Here is a 20,714-nt window from a genome sequence, read left to right on the forward strand (position 1 = left end):
GGAGTGCGCCCCCCACTTGATACACTTCAGCGGCTCCTGGGCACCCTGAAGCGCCCAGAGCCCCGGAAGCCTTTCTCCAGATCCTCCGGGGGTTAGGGTCAGGTTGCGCTGTATGGGGTACTCGGTCCTCAAACGCTGCCTCTTGCGGAGAATAAGTCCCTCTCTGCGTTCCCCCTGGAAGCGCAACTCCCCTGCAGCGCTGCGAGGCCCGCTGGATCCTGCTCTTTCCCCTCCGGGGTGGAGGATCCCGGAGCAGCCACAGGGCGAAACCCAGCCCCTGGGACCCAGCGAGGAGCTGGAAAGGCGCCTGAATAGCAAGCCTGGAGCCCCACGCCCGGGCAGGAGGAGGAGGGAAGAGGGGGAGTCGTGCTCGGGCTTGGATCCCAGCTCCCCGGCACCATCTAAGATCACCACCCCTCTCCCCCGGTCCATTCCGGGTATCAAGCCAGGCTCCCTTATCGCTGCAAGCCCTGGGCCCTCCGGTCCCTCTTTCTTTCCTCGCCTCCGCCGGGACAAAGCGACCGGCGACGTCCCGAAGGTGGCTCTGGCCGCTCTCGGAGACCCGGCGACGTCTCGGCCCGGCCTCTGCCTGCCCAGGGCCGCCAAGGGGACCGCAGTCCACTGCGGAAGGGCATCGGCGCCCCCCGGGCTCCTCCTCCCGCGCTACGTTCGTGCGGACCCCGCAGCGCAAGGGCTGCAGGCGGGAGCCCTCTCTGCGCTCTCCCCAGAGCCAGGCGCTTAAAGCCGCGCCTCCTGGTCAACGCCGGCGAGGGTATCCTCCGCCTTCTCTCTGAACGGGGGCGGCTCACAGAGGGAAACCCAGAAGCAGGGAGTTTAAAAGGTGGGAAAGGGCGGCCTCGCCTTCTTGGGCCTCGAGCGAGGTCCCCAGCACCTCCCACCTGGGGTGAGCCCGACACCCGGCCCCGCGGACACCTGGGCGGAAGCCCAGCCGCAGTGAGGAAACTGCGCAGTGGAAACAGATCGCCTGGTTTTCTCCGCATTCATTTCGCGTAGTTTTCCGGAGCCCTAGGAAAAGGCTGGGACCCTTTCCCGCAGCGCCCCTGGGTTAACTGGTGAGGTTCAGGACTGGGGTCCGACAGGAACACTGGCAGGGAAGGAGCGCCACCTCGCGGTCAGCGCGAAGGTTATCGGAAAGACCTCAAAGGAAAGCGAGGGACCTTCCTGCCCCCCACTGGGAACCCCTACCCCTTTCACAGGGACACTCCACCTTCACCCCTAATTCCATCCCGCACCTTGAGGGGCCTCCAAAGGACACCTCAGCTGCCGCGTTAAAGCTCTGTCCATGCTCTTGCAAATAGCGGCCCCTCGGCCTCCTCGGAACCTATGGGTGTGCTCACCTGGGGGGAGACGGTAGCCTTAGGATGGCGTGACCAGAACAGGGCAGCACCTGGCAGTGGGGTTTGGCAGGGAATTCCAGAGTCCTAAGCAGCCAAAAGGGGGTGGCTGAGGAGGCACATCCCTTGGTCCCCAGGATTTCTTACCCAGTGGGAAGGATGGTGAGTCTAGAGGAGAGCCAGAGCCAGACTCTCTGAAGTGTGGGTCTCTTGCTCCGGTGTAAAGGCAGCAGTGCCTTTTTTCCATCTGTCTCACATACCTGAGTGTCTCCTATGCCCCACCCCTGTCCCACGCTATATGTTATTTTTCTCTCATTCCTCCATCCTTCCTTGTGGCCTCCATTTCCTGGGTGCCATTCCTGTTCATCTCATTCCTGCCTCTTTGCCCATCTCCCAGGTGGCCCCCATCTCTTCTCTTCCTTTAGTCACATTGAGCATGTCGTTAATAATGATAAAATTCCAAACTTACTTAACATCTATGAGCCAAAGACTGTTGTAAGGGCTTTACATATATTAACTTAATTCCCGTAAGAACCTTATGCTGTAGGCACTAGTATCACCCTTGTTTTTAGATGGGGAAACCGAGGTCCCCAGAGAACTTTGCCAAAGAACTGAGACGTGAACCCAGGTCATCTGGCTCCTGTGTCTGGTCCCTTAACCATAACACCCCGCTGCTCCTCTGCTAGATTTCTTTTCCACTTTTGGATTTGACTGAGGCCGTGGAAACTTCATATGGATTTCAGCAATCTTGGAGAAGTTTCACCTCCTCTCTGGATCCCATGATCTCTGTAGCTCCATGGCCCTCTTTATAACCCATGTTGCTTTGAGTTTATATTTCACTTCAGCATTTGCTAAGGTCCTGTTTGAACTTTCCAGTCTTGTCTCAGGTGCCTTACAGGGAATTAAGGGAGTACGAAGGTTGAGTAGTGCCCCTGTGCAGCCAGAATATTGGTGGCAGGAAAAGCAGTGAGAGATTTGTCACCCAAAGAAAAGGTGAAAACTTAGCCACCAGGTCTGGCTTCCCCTCTACACGTGTCCTTCAGTTCTCACCTCAGAGTCTGGCTTTGATTTCATTTCAGAGATGACAATTTATGTTCACTTCTATCCATTGCTTTCCTGCTTCTTGTGGATTGAGCCCCAGATGTGCTCAGCCTCACCTGTGAGTCTGTCCTAGCAACAGAGCACCAGTTCCTTCAGGGAGAGAGGTTCTCAGGCAAGATGAGGGCCGACAGGAGGTAAGAGTTCAGAGGCTATTTGGTGAATTCAAAGAGGTTCTTACTCAATCCCTTTGTGGGAAACATGGACCCTGGGAAGAAGAAGTCGGTGTGGGCCTCAGAAAGGTTTGACAACATGTGTTGGCTGGTCCTGTTCTGCTCTGGCTATCTCTCCAAGAGGGGGAGGTTCTGTCCTCGGACAGCTGAGTTCTGCCATCATCTTCCCCAGTGCCACCCACCAGTGAGTGTAACCAGCAGGGAGGCTCTGGGGGCCGAAGTCCCCCTAAATGCTGGACTTTCCAACTTCAACCCCGGACCTTCAGACTGATTTGGCTTGAAATGTCTTTTGGAATTCCAGAGGCTGGCACAGCACTTCCTGTGACACTCAGGGCTAACCTGAAGTGGGCTGTCCCCTGGCAAGGTTATAGGGCAGGGTTAGGGTCAGGATAGAAGTCTTGTGTACTTAGTTGAGTCCAATTTAAAAGCAGGTCCCATTTCAGGGTGGTCCTAGGGCTTTTGGACTCCGACAGGAGTCATTGCTATTTTTGTTGCTGTTGCCTTTGTTATCATGATGATTCAAGTTTAGAAAAGGAGCCAGAGTAACTCTTAACTGTCTATGTAAGTGGCAGAGCTGAGATAGAACCCAGGACTCTCTGGTCCCAGGGCCACACACCCAGCCACTGCCCCACACTGATCTCTCTGCTTGGGTCCTGCTACCCCAGGATGAAGTTTCCTCTCTATTTTTAATATCAACCACATCCATTACCTTGAGGCTGCTCCTTTCATGTCCATTAGTACTGCTCCATCGATTGTTCCCTCATCCTCTTACATATCCAATCTCTCCCTCTTAATTGGCTCCCCTTGGCATAAGAACAATGATTCTGTGGCCTGAAAATCCCTTTCCATTGATCCTGCCACTCAAGCTACCATCCCGGTTCTCTCCTTTTACCATCTCCTTTTACTTCTTAAAAAAAAAAAAAAAAAAGTAGGTCTAAAAACTAATCTATGCTTTTAGGAGTCAGGAAAGCAGTTATTTGTTGAGGGGTATACTACATGCACTTTACTATATATATATATATACATATACATACTACACATATGTAACAGCACAAATATGCTCTATTATAAATACATATTATATGTATAAAAGAGCATAAGTTATATTGAGTATATGTTTTATATGATATATATTACTTCAATAAATGTATATTAAATATGTATATTTTAATAATATATAATAATAAATATATATAACTTCAATAGAAAGTTAACAAAAGAAGAGAGAGAGTAGCCTAATTCCCTTTTCTACTCCCTCCCCTCCGTCCTCTCCCACTCAATCATTATCCTTCCTTGCAATCTGGCTGACATGTCCACCTTCAAAAGTCACCAGCTGCAGTGGCCCCTGCTAGACACTTCTTCCTCGCTGGACACTGTCACCATGCTCTCCTGTCCCGAATGCCTGACCGATGCTCCTCCTTCTCCCACTTCGCGGGTCTTGCTGCTACTGTTAACTCCACTTGGATGCCTTTTCTCTCCATCTCTGCCTGTCTGCCTGTCAACGTTCTGCCTCCTTGTCCAGATCTAACTCAATTAACACCTTCACCTGGAAGCCCTCCCCAGGTCCCCCAATTCTGCATCCTCTGTGCTCACTTGACACTTTGGGGGTAACTCTGGAGTAGAACTCTTCTCATTTATTCAACAAACGAATGCCCATCATGGGCCAGGGACTAGGGGTACTTTCTGCCCTGTGTTAGTTATTGGTAATATTAACTTTTGCGATTTGAATTGCAAGAAACATAGACTCACTCAATATTTTCCTTCAAATACATGGGATTGGGTAATGGGAATTTCTTATCACCTTGCCATCTAACAATTTGTCTTCTTCCAAGAATAGAAAATATTATTGGATTTATGACCGTTGTTTCCAAGCAAAATATGCCAGAGGGCATCTTTCTAGCAAGATGATTGTGAGTTTGCACTGAAGAATAACTAATATGTGTAAAGCTCCCTCTCCAACCCCACCCCCACTTGAAGTTCTTTTGTTCAGGGATCCTGCTGGCCCATCCCTAATTTTAGGCAGGGTTTTTACTTTTCCTTTGACGGTTTGCCTGGGCCCGACCCCTCCCCCACTCCCACTCCCTGCAGGGTGAATGGCTTTAGCCCAGAGGAGACTAAGTACAGCTCAGCTCTCTGGCCTGGGGCCAGTGATGAAGGCCTGAACAGCCAGTCTTCCCTGCTAGAGTGAGTGGCCATTCTGTAGAAGCTGAACTGTAGGTTGTATCCCCCTCCCCTGTTTTTCTACCCAAAAACATGAATGAGCAACATCAGACTGGACCCCAAGAATGTCTTTACAATGGGAATTTTCCTCCTTTGTCAGAAGATTGAAAACAACAAGAATGAAATCTAGATGCAGTTGAGATTGGGGCTGCCACATATGATTATTTTGGTTGGGCACTGCACATGTGCTCCTCATCTAAGAGGGCACCATTCACATCACAGACACCTTTATTATTCTGAAAATGTTAGTATGTTTGTTATTATTGTTTATCGCAAAGATGGGTGCTTTGTATATTTCTTACAACCTCCCGGCAGATGGCAGTAGAGTGTCTTGTTTTAAGAGGTTTAATATACTTTGTTCTGCTTCCATGCACAAAGGAAAAATGAATCAATAATCAAAACCAACAACAGCTCTAATGTCATCTAAAATATTTCTGCTTCTAAGCAAGAAACTGCTTTTCTAATTGATATACTGATAGGTATTTCAAAAATTAAAAATAAATAATCCCCATTGTTAGTGCACCAGCTAATTTAATGTTTCATGTTGCATCACATCACCTCCTGTTTATTTGCTGTTTTCAAAAGGTATTGCTGAGTTCCCAACATAAATCTACAAGGACTTTCATTATTCTATGCATCATCATCAAGCTAAATACATATGCTCAAATAATCCATAACATAAATTATATGCACATAAATTAGAAATCACTATTTAATGACCTGGAAATTACATAATAACAATCACTTGTTGTTATGGATATTCTGTTAGTAAGACTATTAACACGACAATATTTAGCAGCTTGTCGATTATGTATTTTGTGTGTTACATACATATAAGTTCTAAAATAAAATACTAATTATTGATTTTGCTCAGAAACTATGAAAGAGATTTTAAAATTGATTTCAGAATCAGAAAACAGAGAAGAAAATGAAAAAGAATAATTTAGATCATTAAATACATTTTGGAGAAGATGGAATGGGGGCAGACTGCTGGATTAGGATGTGGAAGAGAAAAAGAAAACATTAAACTGGAGATTGATCTATCTATCTATCTATCTACTTATCTATCTATCTATCATCTATCTATCAATCTAATATACATATAGGTATATGTATATTTTGTCTATCCAGGTACCTGGCTATGTAATTTGAATATTTAACGATTTGAATATTAACAAGATTCTAGCTGAAATTTGTCTATCTTATGTAAGAAACTATGTAACTTTTTATTAAATTTATTTTCATTAAATTTTCATCAAAGTTTATCAAACTTAACTACCATCAGTGCAGGTGGGAAGTTTTCAGAAATTGTTTATTCATAAATTCTTATTAATGATCAAAGCCCCTACATTATTCTACCTCAATGATTTCTGTGTTTTATCTATATTGTAAATTCTTCAGGGATGGAGGACAAATATCAACTGAAATGAAAACACGAGGAAGGATTGGCAGTATACATCACACATTACTAATAAACAGAGGGTAAAATGCACTTCACCGATAGTGTTAAGAATTCAAAGTTGAAGTATGATTTGAAAGCTATGTATTGAGAGAGAGGCAGACAAACAACGATACTATGAAAATGAGAAACAACAGTGGGAACACATACTATGCATGATTCAACTTTTGGCAAGGCCACATCCAGGGAGAAGATTATCCAGGCAACTGTGAGTACAATGATGAGAATTGCCTCCCTTTGGCAGAAACTATACAAAATTCGATAACATAATGGCACATTGATTAACAAATAATGTTACACATTTTTAAAGTCATAAAATATAAAGCCAAATAATTAAAATTATAGTAGATGCAATGAATGAATTATTTTTGAAAAAGGTAAGAAATGCAAATATTATTGGATCATTTTAGATATAACCCCTGGTATAAACCCTGTAGAACAGATAATGTTATTAGATTTGTGGATTTTCAACAAGTAAACATTTCATATGTGAATGTTTGGACAAAGGGGGTTGCCCAGTAAATGACAAGACAAAAGAAAGCATATGTGTATTTTCAGAAAGCTACTTACAAAAACTGAATCTAAAGAAAAATTGGATTCAGCAATGCCACAAGTATGCGTACAGAATGTAATGGATTGTTACAGAAGATCCTCAAAAATTCTAGGGTATTTTATACTTTTTGTTTTGCGTCTTCTTTACATTTGGTATTGAATCATGTGGCAAAAATCTATTTTGACAGCACTGAATTTTTTATGTCATCCAAGAAATTATATAACTACTCTTTTTGCTTCAACCAAATGTTGAAGTATATTGAAAACGCATTTATGGGACATAAAATTTTAAATCATTGTTGAATATGGGATGGGGAAATTGAGTAGATGCCATCTTGCTACTAAAACTTAATTAGAGGGAGTATGCAGTGCATATTGATGTTACAGATAAAAGCACAGATTCTCAAATACAAGTCAAAGTATACTTTTGAAAATATTCTCTTTAAAATGCATTGCTCAGTACTAATTTGAAGTGAAGGTAAAATTAATGTTGTAAGCAAAATTAGATGGGAGCCAAAAGTCAACATCTATTATTCCCTCCAACACAGATAATGGGCTAAGAAAATCTTTCAAGAAAAATGAATTTATGATAATTACAAAAAGATATTATTGCTGCTCAACAAATTGCAACTTCTTGACATTGACTCCAACTTCTTCAATGTAAAAACACCAGACAGGGGGAGGAAAATTCATTTCAAATGTTATTTCCACAATCAATCCACCTCTGATCCAAAATTGATTTCTATTTTTTTCTATAATGGTAACAATAATATTGATATTATCTTTAAAAGAAAGGTTTATATTGCTGAAAGAATATGATGGCCTTTACAGCGTCCTAGATCAGTACTTCTTAGATTTTCCTGTGCATACAGAGTGCCTGGGGATCTTATGAAAATGCAAATTCTGATTCAGTAATTCTGGAATGAGACCTGAGAGTCTACATTTATAACAAGCTCCTGGTGATGCCCTAATGCTGGGTACTTGAAGTAGCCGAGTTCTGGATATCTCATGTGATTTGAAGAATTACTATCAATACCAAGTACCCAAGCTGGGTAAAAATGTATGACTGAAATTGACTGATGAGCATATTAAAGAATTTTATGTATCATTCATCAATGTATAAAGAGCTAAAAATCTAAATTTGTCTTTTTATAATCTCATATTCCCCCACAAAAATATTGTAATGTTTTTGTGACAATAATTTACCAGATCCATTTCCAAATAACTTCGAAACTTTCAAGGTAAAACTAATTTTGCTAATATCAATATCAGTGAAGAATGTGGCATCTCAAAATTAAATATGTTAAAACCAAGGTAAAGTCCACAGTGTCATAAGAAAGACTGCCAATCTGGTGATCATTTCTATAAAATATGAACTATATAAAAAAGTAAGCATTAAAACCATCAGAAAGAATTATCTCTGCCAAGGCAAGATGTCTATGAATTTTACAACAAATCATTAGATCCAAGTGACTTAAATTTCTAATATTATCATTAACGATTTGAATTTTCTATCATTTTATGATGAATCATTTACCTGTGCAACTCATATAAAATGACTGTTTTTCTTTAGTAATTGTTATTATTGAGAAATAATTAACTTTGTTAATTTAAGGAAGGGGTAGCTTTTTCAAATTTGTATAGAATGCCAAATGGTCTGGTGGTAGCCCTGGTTTGGGTAGCGTACTTAATAAGAAATAAAATGACCTATGAAACCCATTTGCCTGGTCTCAGGGTTTTGGTATCCTGAAATTCCTGTCTCATGTGATCAGAAGAATCATAGTATAATCTGTCCCCAAATAGATTGTTACAAGGATATTCATGGTACTAAGGAGAACAGGATATTTGGCCATGGGTCTGTCTGCCAGATACCCAGAAAGACCAACCACCAAGACCTCATGGGAAAAATAGGAATCGTGGTCCTGCATGGCATAGAATCCTGGAATCAGAAGCTAGTCCAGGGTCTAAGGCAGCTCTAGCTATCAAGTTCCTTTATTCTGTCCTCAGCCATCCACACTGCAGCCATTCAAGGGTGACTCATTCTTTCCCTCCCTCTTTCCTCTTTCCCTTCTTCTGCCTTTGCTACTTTCTCTGTGTGGGTCAATTGAAGAGAAAGAATCCGATTGGACTAATATGGTCACTTTTGGTCCTGCTGGACAAAACCCCTTAACTAGAACCCCCTTGCTAAGGGGGTGCTAAGAGGACACCCCTGGGGCAGCTCTTCTAAGCAGGGGCCAGTGGGAAGGAACCTCTTGCTTTCAGAATGGGGGTGCGGGGGCTGACTGTGTAGTGAACCTTTTGAAAACAGTCCTTTTGTTTAAAAAACACCCTTAATGGAAATTTTATTTATAAAGAGGATCTATTTTCCTGATTATAAGAGAAATACCTGTTTATTTTAGAAAATATAGAAAACAATAAAGAAGAAAAAGTAAAATAATCACTGTTAATTTTGATGTGTTTTCTTCTAGTTATATATATATATATGTAAATATACCTACATGCATATATAAAACTTCTATAAGATATGGGATTACACACTTTTTTTTTCATTTATGTTGTGAGATTTTTCTTAGGTCATTAAAAAGAAATCTTCCAAAATACCCTTGCTTATGGTTCCCTCATGCTCCAAGAGACGGGCCATTATCAGCTGCTTCACTATTGCAGGACAGATGTTAATTTTAACTGGACTTCACCTGTATGAAAATGTCAGAGAGATGGCTGTGGGGACGATTCAGTGTGTTGTGCTTTGGGGCTTTCACCCCTAGGCCAGACTGAGACAAAATAGCTGGCTTCTGTCTCCAGGTCAGCTCTGGCAGCCTGGACTCCATCTGCGCCCACGGAAGCTCAAAGAGCTGCAGGACCTGGCCTGGGGATTTTCTGCACATATTTATGGGAAGGAGTTGGTGGTAAAGGGTTACAGGATTAGAGAGCTAAGCTGAAGGGCAGCACGTGGAGGCAGTCCTGCGTGCTGAATTTACAACAGGAGCCTGGGAGTCGTATAAATGAGTAATGCTTCATGATGCTCTTCTCCAAGCGAGCTGCAAAAATTGGCAAGGGCCCTTCAGTGTGTTGTCGATGTGTCTGGAATTCAAATAATTTGATTCTGAGATACCATGACAATGGGAAGCAAGGCATTACCTTGAGAGAATGATGGCAGAGACAGCTGCTGCAACCAATATTCATGGAAGATGTGGCACTAACAACTGTTCTCCATCCACTGTCCTTCCGAAATCGAAATCTCTATCCTGCCTCCTTGCTATTGCCCTTACTCAAGGGCATTCAATTAAAAAGTAATGTCGCTGGTAATTCTTTTTATTTTTTTCCCTAGTCCAGGCAGTGAAGAATGGGGAAAGTGAAATAAAAACCTTGACTGAAACTGATATGTCTCCTTAAAAAAATGATGCTGACATTAGACACAGCTCAGAAGAGCACATTTGAATATCGGGTGGCATTGCAATGCGTAGCATCACTTGCTTCTTCTTTTAAATTTGTCTTTGTTGGCTGAGCACGTTAGTATTTTCCCAAGGTGTAATAGCTGGGAGGATTCCGTCAGTAACAACAGGAGATCTGGTGAGCTGGGTCCTGTTATCTTTTGAATCACAAAGAGTTTTGCTTGTGCTGGTAGTCGTTTCCATTAGGGGAGCTGATAAGCAGATTCGGACTTTATTTGTCCAAATATAGTGCTCATGCTACCTCTTGTTTGCGCAGTGTTTAGCTTTTCTGAAGCACTTATTTTAAAAAGTCTTTTTATCCATGGCGTAGCATTCTGGAGAAGAACTGTGGATGGGGGCTATGAGCTATCGGTCACAGGTTTGCCACTGTGACTTTCTTTCTCTATAACTCCTTTTCTCCATCTAAAAAAGGAAAGTGCTGCTCTTTCCTCCACATCCTCAATTCCCTGATTCTATTATTTCATTTGACAATTTATTACTAATAGAAACATTGACCAAGTTCCCAGGTATCTTGACTCCACGTTTCCTACAAAAGTCATATTCCTTTAATATGAATACGAAAATTTAACATTTTGACACTTTTTATTAACCTACTAATTAGTTCTAAGAAAATGAACATGTACATAATAATTGCAACCATTTACAGAGCATTTACTCTGTGACCAGTACTGTTCGAATGCTTTATTTATTTTCACAACAACCCTGTGAAGTAGGTAGGTAGGAATTATTATTCCAATTTAACAGTTGTAAGAAATAATTTATAATGTATCTTGTTTCTGCTACAGAAGTACTTTGGACAGACAGTCAAAAACAGGTAATGAATGGATGAAAATTCATCGACAACATGTCCCCAGATTCAGCCTTTCTCCTAGATTCATGAATTTAGGATCGAACCTTAAGACATGAAGCCAATGTTGAAGGAGCAAAGATAAATTCAGCAGTGATATCAGTTCACCTTCATGGAAACTGTCCAGGAACGTGGTCATGGGTCTGCACTGAGATGTTCTGATTGACTTATGGGTCTCTTGCTACAGAATTAGTATTGCAACTGGCCAGCATTTAGATCCATTATTCCTTCCTAGTTAGCAAGCACTTCGTTTGCAGCCATAGCTCCAGGAGCAGAGCCATTGGTGTGTTGGGGAACCCTGGGGTGCCTAGAAAGGGTTACAGTTGGGTCTATATTATCAGCATACTCGGAAATCCTGTTGGGCAACAAGCAGCCTCCTTCCATTACTGCAGCATTCTGCTCTATATGTGCCAGGATATGGGACTATTAGGAAGCATTAGAAGAGAATTTATTCTCTTTTTTACTTGCTCTTACTGGAAGTGAGAATTCCACCAAAATGTGCATTTCAATTCAAAGTCAGGAATTCCTTGTGGAACAAGAAAAGAAGACATCATGTGTAAGCCAGAATAGCCATACAAAATAATCCAGACTTATGCCTATTCCAAGAAAATGAAATCATATTTCATTAGTGCCTCCACCTCTCTCTCTCTCCTGAGCAAGGTAAACTATACTTCTTGTATCCAAAAATATTTTTAAAGACTGGAAGTTACTGGAGAGGTCAGCTTCCCTCTGGCATTTATTGCCACCATCTTGAATTACCATTAGAGCACGATGGCCCAGAAATGGTACCAGGGGAGTCCACCCATTTGGGCCTCCTTCCTTCACACTAGGAAATCAGGCTCTCAGCCTTGCAAGTCTAGACAGAGGATCTAATCAGCCTCCCAGAGGGTGATGGGAGATAGGAAAGCAACTCACATGAGATTAAACTATAACCAAGAATGCAGTTATAACATTCTGAAATAAAATTATCTAGGGAAGTGGACATTCTTTGGGCCAACTCTCCCTGGAGGAAAACTCCTAGGGAAGCCAAATCATAACAGAAGTTTGTTGTGAAGGCTGTTGAATGAGTCAGACAAAGACAAGAGGCTTAGAAGGTGTCCCTGAGCTGGCGATTGAATTTTGTGTCAGGTGCTGTGCAAAGTACTTTACGTATATTATGTAATTTGGTCCTCATAACAATCCATAATATTCTGTTATTACCCCCACATTACACTTGAGGAAACCAAGACCCAGAGAAGTTAATTACATTATCCAATGTCACACAGATATTGTATTTGGTCAAAGGGTAAAGAAAACTGTTCATATATTTCTAGCCCTGTCTAGTGAGAGACCATGTCTAGTTTTTAAAATAAGCTTTGTTGAGGCATAATTTACATATGATCAAATCCACCAATTTTAAGTGTTCAATTCAATGAGTTTTAACAAAAGTACAGTCACGTAACCATGACTACGGTCATGATACAGAACACGTATATCATCCCAAAATGTTCTTTCATGCCCCTCTGAAATCCATACTCTCTACCTCCAATCCCAGCTCCTGGCAACCATTGATTTGTTTTACATCACTGATTCTCCCTTTTCTAGAACTTAATGTAAATGGAATTGTATAATACATAGCCTTTTGTGTCTGGCTTCTCCCAGTGCAATGATTCTGAGATCCATTCACATTGCCTGTATCAGTAGGTTTTAATTTTTCCTTTTTATTGCTGAGTAGTCTTCCATTTGTACATCTCCTTTAGCGAAGTGTCTATTCAAATCTTTTGCCCACTTTAGTTGACTTGTCTTCCAATATTGAGTTGTAAGAGTTCATTATACATTCAGGATACAAGTCCTTTATTAGATACATGTTTTGTAAGTATTTTCTCCCTGTCTGTATCTTGCTTTTTCATTTTCTTAATGGTATCTTTGGAAGAGTAAAAACTTTAAATTTTGATAAAGTCCATTTTATCAATTTTTTGTTTTAGGATTTATGCTGTTTATATTGCATTAAGGAATCATTGCCTACCCAAAAGTTGCAAGATTTTCTCTTAAGTTTTCTTATGGAAATTGTATAGTTTTATGGGTTACATATAGGCCTATAATTCATTTCATTTTGAGTTAATTTTTTGTATGGCATGAAGGATTGAGATTTACCCTTTTTTCCAGTATAGATTTTCAATTATTTCAACACCATTTGAATTACTCTATTGAATTGCTTTGGCATCTTGTCAAAAATCAATTGCATATATGTGTGAGTCTATTTCTGGACTATCTGCTTTGTTCCATTGTCTAGTCTTACACTAATATCACTCTATCTTGATCAGGTAGTAGGTGAGTCCTCCAACTTTGTTCTTTTTCAAAATTGCTTTGCTATTTATATCCTTTGCACTTTATGCAAATTTTACAATTAGTTTATCAATATCTACCCCTTAAGAAGTTGCCTGGGATCATGATTGGGATTATGCTGAATCTACAGAACAATTTGGGGAGAATTGACATCTTAACAATATTAACTCTTCAGATCCATGAACATGGTATTGCTCTTCATTTACCTAGGTCTTATTTAATCATTCTCAGCAATGTTTGGCAGTTTTTAGTGTATAGGTTTGGGACATTTTGTTAGATCGATCCCCAAGTATCTAATATTCTTATGCTATTTTAAATGGTATTTAATTTTCTTTCAAATTCTGATTTTTCATTGCTAGTATATGTAAATGCAACTGATTTTTGTCTGTGACCTTGCTAAACTCTTTAGTTCTAAGTTGGTTTTTTTGGGAGACTCCTTCAAATTTTCTAGACAAGCATTCTGTTTATGAAAAGACAATTTTACTTCTTCTTTTCCAGTCCATATGCTTTCTATTTCTTTTTTCTTGCCTTACTACGTGGGTTAGAATCTTTAGTACAATGTTGAAGAGAAGTTATGAGAGTAGGCATCCTTGAATTTTTCCCAAACCGAAATTGAAAGTATTCAGTCTTTCACATTATGTATAATTTTAATTGTGGGTTTTTCTTTATTGTATCTATATAAATACACACAACACATCCTGTTGGTTTTGTTTCTCTGGAGAACACTGACTAATATGTTGTGACTCTGGCGTGTGAAAATTCATGTGTGTGATTTAATCAATTCTGGGATATTATCAGCCATTATCTCTTCAAATATTTCTTCTTCTCAGGTCTCTCTATTCTTCCGTTTTGGAACTCCTAGTAGGTATAAGTTGAAACTTCTCGTTCTAACCACCATTTTTCTTAATCTCACCCTGGGCGATTTTCTTAACTCTGTCTATAGGCTCATGAATTCTTTGTTCAGCGATCTAAACTGTTTAACCCATTCATTGAGCTTTAAATTTCAGTTCTTTTTCTTTCTAGAAGTTTTATCTGATACCTGTTCAAATCTACCTTTTAAAAAAAAATAGACTTGGGGCTTCCCTGGTGGCGCAGTGGTTGAGAGTCTGCCTGCCAATGCAGGGGACACGGGTTCGAGCCCTGGTCCGGGAAGATCCCACATGCCACGGAGCAACTAGGCCCGTGAGCCACAACTACTGAGCCTGCGTGTCTGGAGCCTGTGCTCCGCAACAAGAGAGGCCGCGAGAGTGAGAGGCCCGCGCACCGCGATGAAGAGTGGCCCCCGCTTGCCACAACTAGAGAAAGCCCTCTCACAGAAACTAAGACCCAACATAGCCAAAAATAAATAAATAAATAAATAAATTTAAATGACTGCCAGATAAGTGAGATGTTTAAAAAAAAAAAAATAGACTTGTTCTTTTAATAGATTTCAATTCTTAATGTATTTAATCATTTAAAAATATATTTATTTAATATTATCCTTTAAACAGTTTTTCTATGAACTGAAGTTCTTGGGGGTCTCTGTGTGTTGTATTTTCTGATACTTGTTCATGGAAGGAGTGTATACTTTGCATTTTACTTACTTATTTACTTAAAGCTCTTCTTGAGTGAGGCTTTAGTTTTCTGTGGAAATTCTGCATGATCTAAGTTGCAAGTATGTCCCTTCAGAGAAAGTTGATGTTTTCTTCTTCCCAGTGAGACAAGAGGAATCACTGGCCCAGTGTAGATTTTCATTATAATTTTCTGGGCTGTGCATTTATTATAAATTCAGAATCTGTGAGCAGTAGGCCTGAGGTTTTGGGTACCCAGAGGAAACTTTTGTTTGCTCTCATCCAGCATATCCAGGCAGAGATTACAAACTTCCTTGACATCTCTCTGAGACTGTGGATAGATTTTTTTTTTTCCGGTCTACCCTTTCACTGTGGATGCGGCCCTTTGCCATCTCTGCTTTTATGTAGGTTTTTGCTTCCAATTTCCCACTTCACAACAATTCTCATCTCTTAATCCCTGCATGGAGCCAGATTGCAGTGGCCAGTAACTCCCCCAGGGCATCTCAGGATCAGCTTTACCCAATTCTTCCCACCTCTATTTATTTCTGGACCTAATATTTTCTATGTTTGCTTTTCCTGCAGCTCAGTTTTGTGTTTAAATATCTTTGGATTGGTTTTATTCAGCATTTATAGGTGTGGTAGGTTATCCTAGGCTACCATCTTGCCCAAACTAAACGTTCTCTAGTTTAGATTCTACTACATCTTTGTGTACAGCTGGGTCTGATGCATCTTACCTTCCCTTTGTTCTGGGTGTATGCTGGGTATACTCCTCATTGGGCACCTTGGTTTTGTTATAAGCCGTGGCAGGCAGGATCAGAAGATTCACATTCTAGTGGTTACCTGAGGGAGAAGGGGTGGGGAGGAGAGCAAAATGGGTAAAGGGGGTCAACTGTATGGTGACGGTTGGAAACTAAATTTTTGGTGGTGAGCACACTCTAGTGTTTACAGAAGTACACATGAAACATACAATGTTTTAAACCAGTTACCTCAATTTAAAAAAGAAGATTCACATTCTTTTCTAACAATACCAATTACCCAGAACCTAAGACCAACTATCTTTTTTTCTTCAAGCACCGGGTAAGGAAGGAAATATTTGTCTATATTCAAAAGAAAATGTTCTTTTCCTTTCTTTTTTTATAAATTTATTTATTTTATTTATTTTTATTTTTGGCTGCGTTGGGTCTTTGTTGCTGTGCACAGTCTTTCTCTAGTTGTGGCACGCAGGCTTCTCGTTGCGGTGGCTTCTCTTGTTGTGGAGCACAGGCTCTAGGCGTGCAGGCTTCAGGAGTTGCAGCACGTGGACTCAGTAGTTGTGGCTCGTGGGCTCTAGAGTGCAGGCTCAGTAATTGTGGCACACGGGCTTAGTTGCTCCGCAGCATGTGGGATCTTCTCGGACCAGGGCTCGAATTCGTGACCCCTGCATTGGCAGGCGGATTCTTAACCACTGTGCCACCAGGGAAGCCCGAAAAATTTTCTTTTCTTAGCTCATTTCCTCTGATCACACGAAGCAAGTAAAACCTTAGAGAACACGGCAAATTGTGTTGCAACAAACACCAGGAAGACAATGTTTCGTCAGCAAAAACTGACACCCAAGATGTTTAAGAAGTCCCTATTAATAATAATAACAAGAAAACAACCATTTTTTTAGTTTCACTAAGTAATTATAGCTACCTCTGAAATACATCTTGAACCTGTAGCCTTTTCTCCATCCTCACTGCAAACACCCTCGTCCAAGCCACTGTTATTTCTCATTTGGATTATGAAATATCCCCCATCTGGTCTCTCAATAAAAAGCATGTTTAATAACAATGGTGATAATAAAAATGCTGCTGAGAATCAGAGTTTTATTGCTGGGAAAATTGTAGGAAAACTGTAAGAGAGAGTTTATTCTCTAAGTTTGGACTGTACAATTTCAAAAATCTTTTTCAACTCTAAGACTGTATTATTCTGATCAGTGATTTTCAAACTCTCCATGGAGTAGATCCAACTTTTTTTTTTTTTTTTTTTTTAATTTTCAAACCACCCTAGACTGATACTTTGGTAAAATACAATAAAAAGTGAATGACTGGAAAAATTTAAAAATTAGATTCAACAGACATAAGATTATTCCTTCAAATTGCTTTAAAAGTTTCTAATTGTGTTTTAATTATGTCTTGCCGCATAATAAAATACCTCAGAACTCAGTGACTTAAAACAATTATTTATCTTACATAATTTCTGTGGGTCAGAAATTCAGAAGCAGCTTAATTGACTGATTCTGGCTTAGGAGTCTCTCGTGAGGTCACATTCAAGGTGTGCCAGGGTTGCAGTCATCTGAAAACCTGACTGGGGCTTGAGGATCTGCTTTCAAGATGGTTTCTTCATAGGATAGGCAAGGGCTGGCTGATGGCAAGAGGCCTTAGTTCCTTTTACTGCATGGACCTCCCCATAGAGCTGATGGAACACCTTTAAGGCATGGTAGCTGGTTTTCCCCAGAGCAAGGCATCCAAGAGACAGCTCGGTGGAAGCCACAGAGTCCTTTATGACCTAACATCAGACATCACACTCTATCATCTCTGCAGTATCCTGTTGGTTAGACAGGCTAGCCCTATTTGATGTGGGCGGAGACCGCATAAGCACGAAGCCAGGAGGCAAGAATCTCTGGAGGCATCTTGGAGACCAGCTACTACAAATGTTTATTCCCAATTCCCACATTTCCCTGTCTGTAAACCAAAATTTGAGTAGCAAATTCCTAGAGATAATCTATAATACGTTCTTCATTTTGCAGGTGAGGAAACTGAGGTCTGCCTGAAGACATAACCCTAATTAGAGGCAAAATCACATTTCCAATTTCCATTTCAGGGTTCTTTCTATCACATTAGATTGCCTTTATATCTATTTTACCTACTATTTATCTAAGGGGTGGGGTGGGGGGCATTTGCCTTGAGCTGCTCATTAAGTAATGAGAATGAATCGGGTCGGGTGGAAAGGCCGTGACACACAGAAGCTGCAGCTGTGGGCTTTCTTAGGATCACCACAAAGCCGTCTTCAACGTGGCCATCAAGTAGGATAATTCCATGAGCCCAGTTCAAAAGCTTCACAATGTTACAATGGAAATTGACTTGATTTAGCTTCAAAGATTCTATTAACTCAGAGAAATGATGGTTTTCTGGGAGAATTAACACAAAGCCACTGGTAGAGGACGAAAGTCACTTTAGTGCTTTGAAACTTCTTTCAACTCAATTCTTAGATCTACGTACAAAACATTATAGCTTAGATTCCTGGTCCTAAACTACACACATTTCAGAGCCAGATGATTACATCTTGATCCTAATTTCAGAGGAAATGAAGAATTTGTATCAAGCTCATTTTATAAGGTTGAGAAATAACCTGCTTCAGAAACTGGCACTAAGTGAATCCTCCTAAACACATCATTTACATTACATGTGTGTGTTTGCAAGGAACTGCTGGCTTGAGACACATGAACTTTACTTCTAAGGCTAGAAGTACATTAAAATTGTGATAAACGAATAGTAGAGTATCACTGACTTCCAAAGTATATTTTCCCTCTCTTTATCATCTCTCCTATTCTTCTCCTAATTAAATCAAAAGCTCCCAAAAAGAAAAGGTCAAGATTTCTAAAGTTTTAAAAAACTTTTTATTTGTAAACGTGTCAAACTGATAGAAAAGATTCATGAATAAAAATAGTGTACCTGTGTATCCCATACCTAGATTCACCTGTTAACATTTTTACCCATTTGCTTTGCCACTTATTCCTCCCACCCTGCCCTCTCTCTGTCTCTGTCTCTCTCTTTCTACACACACACAGCAGACACACACACACCCCACACATGTAAATTTTTCTTAATTATTTGAGACTAAGTTCCATATGTCATGACCATTTTGTCCTAAATATTTCAGTGTGTATTTCCTAAAAATAGGGATAGTCTCTTATGTAACCACAGTACAGTTGTCAACCTCAATAAATTTAGCATTTGTGCAATAATTTGAACTAATCTACCCACTCATATTTCAACGTTATCAATTGCCCCAATGATATCCTCTATAGCACTTTCCCCCTCCAGTACTGGAGGGAAAGTAAAGGGCCAGGTATTGGACTTAGTTGTCAGGTCTCCTTAGCCTTCTTGAATCTGGAACATTCCCACAGCCTTTCTTTATTCTTTATGACACTGACATTTTTGAAAATAGAGTCCCATCTCCTCCCTTTTTAAAAATACAATGTTCATCGTTTTGAGCTTGCCTGGTAATTTGTCTCATACTTAGATTCAGGCTATGCATTCTCAGGAGGAATCCTAAAACAGTGATGGTATGTCCCTCACAGAGAATCACATCTGGAGGCACACATGGTCCATCCGCCCCTCACTGATCACCTGGTCAGGGTGCTGTCCAACGTCTCCACTGTGTAATTACGGGTTTCCCCCTTGCAACGAATAAAAATATATGGAAAGGTACTTTAAGACCGTCCAAGTATCCTGCTCTTCCTTTGTTGAAATTTAGCAACTCTTGATGATTCTTGCTTGATTCTATCATTTCACTATGATAGTTGCAGAATGATGACTTGCCAACTCCCACACTCTCTTCCCATTTACCTGTTGGCATTCAAGATTCTGCTGTAAACAAGAGCCCTTTCTTCTCTCCATTTATTTATTATTGGTATGAACTCACGAATTCTTATTTTTCCTCCAACACTTTATAACTCATTACTATCCTTAATTATTTTGGTAGTCAAGTTGCTCCAGATTGGCCAGCCCCTTCAAGCTGGCTTCTTTGTCCTTGTGGCATGCCTACATCACTCTTTTTAAAGCAGTTCCTTATTTTCTAGCATAATAAGATGTTCCAGGCCCCTGTTATACCTTCCTTGTGCCCTCCCTCCACCCCTCAGAGATTCCTGGGTTTGGATTTTGATTTGCCATTCAGTCTCAGAACTGTGGAAGACCTCATCTCCCCTGTTATTTACTCACTGGCGCAGCCCCCCTCCAGCAAAGCTCACCACCTCCACCACCACCACCATGAAAACTCTGGGCTCGCTTGACTACCTGCTCCACAAGGTCAAGGTCTCTGAGTCTTTGCTCTTGCCCATGTCACCTCCTTGCTGGTCCAGGGGCATTTGAAATGTCACTTCTGCTTTACTCCAGATAGCCGCCCAGGGGCCAATAGAATTGTTCCCTCATCTGTGTTTCCATAGCACTTTTGACATATCTTTATTATGGTGTTAATCTCGTATCATTGTACTTTGGTTACATTTCTGGCTAGACTGTACTCAAATGTTTTCAAATAACCTGGGAAGAAAGGTACTCATTTTCCCTATTTTGCAGATGAGAAACCTGAGGTTCAGGGAGGTGAGCCTAAGAGAGGCAGCAGAGCACAGGGTGAGGCCTCAGTTACAGGCTACTTCTGCCCTTTATTAGCTGTAGGACCTTAGGCCTGTCTGTGCTGCAGTTTCCCCGGGAGTCAATGTGGATGATAAAAAATAGAAACTGCCACATGGCGGTGTTCTGTCGCTTAAAGGAGTTGCTATTTGTACAGCCCCTAGAAGAGTGCCTGGCATGTGGTAACTGCTGTGCAAATGTTTGTTAAATAATTAAGTCACATCATTGTCATTCAAATCCCAGTCTTATGATGATAAAGCTCCTAGCCACTGCTCTGTTGTGACTTTGTAGGATTCCAAGTTTCCCTGAGAAGC

General features: G+C 40.8%; 2 long non-coding RNA genes across 3 annotated transcripts in view; both read right to left on the reverse strand.

Annotated features, from left to right (window-relative positions):
* Positions 1 to 14,547, reverse strand: part of LOC309636905 — a 28,695-nt gene extending 14,148 nt beyond the window's left edge. For both annotated transcript variants that reach the window (XR_014250302.1, XR_014250303.1), the window contains exon 1: positions 503 to 14,547. This is a non-coding gene — a long non-coding RNA (uncharacterized lncRNA). The remainder of the gene's footprint in view (positions 1 to 502) is intronic.
* LOC309636906 overlaps positions 1 to 20,714 on the reverse strand; it is a 382,209-nt gene that overhangs the window by 286,381 nt on the left and 75,114 nt on the right. The gene's annotated exons all lie outside the window — the stretch shown is intronic.

This window comes from Balaenoptera physalus, assembly GCF_965194825.1.
Source record: "Balaenoptera physalus genome assembly, chromosome: 10".
NCBI classification, from domain to species: Eukaryota; Metazoa; Chordata; class Mammalia; order Artiodactyla; family Balaenopteridae; genus Balaenoptera; species Balaenoptera physalus.